This window comes from Pygoscelis adeliae, unplaced genomic scaffold, assembly GCF_000699105.1.
Source record: "Pygoscelis adeliae isolate BGI_AS28 unplaced genomic scaffold, ASM69910v1 Scaffold606, whole genome shotgun sequence".
Taxonomy (NCBI): Eukaryota; Metazoa; Chordata; class Aves; order Sphenisciformes; family Spheniscidae; genus Pygoscelis; species Pygoscelis adeliae.
The window spans coordinates 620,324-620,964 of record NW_008825047.1 but is presented as its reverse complement, the minus strand read 5'-3'; positions in this window follow the sequence as shown (position 1 = coordinate 620,964).

Here is a 641-nt window from a genome sequence, read left to right as displayed (position 1 = left end):
TGAGTACCCACAGCCACGCCGAGACAGACCTGCCTCCAGGGCCCAGCATGTCCCTGGGGACCATGCATGCCCATGGTTGCCCTTGCCTGTGCACAGTGCTGTGGGGTCCCTGCAGCCCTGCCCTGCTCTGGGCTGTCTCCTCTGCCCAGCCCTGGCACTGCGGCCCCATCCTTGTCCCCATGCCCAACTTGTCCCATGCCATCTACATCCTAATCTCATGCCCATACCTGTCCCTGTCGCCATCCCATCCCCACTGCCACCTTGACTTAGTCCCCATCCCATCCTTATCCCATCTCTATCCTGACCCTGTCCCTGTCCCATCTCCATCCCATCCCCATCAGTGGTCCTCGTGCTGTTCCTATCCCACCTCCATCTGGTCCCCACCCCATCCCTGCCCAATCTCTGACTCCATCCTGCCTCCACCCTCACCCATCGCCATCCCCATCCTGTTCCTGCCTGTGCCCCCATACCATCTGCACCCCCATCCCATCTCCATCCCAATCTCATCGCCATCCCCTCTCAACACCCACATCCCCGTCCCCATCCCCGTCCCCGCTCAGCGCCCATCTGGTTCCAGGTTGCTCCTGCAATGCGCTGGGCACCGTCGCCAGCACCTGCGGGCCCCAGCAGTGCCAGTGCGA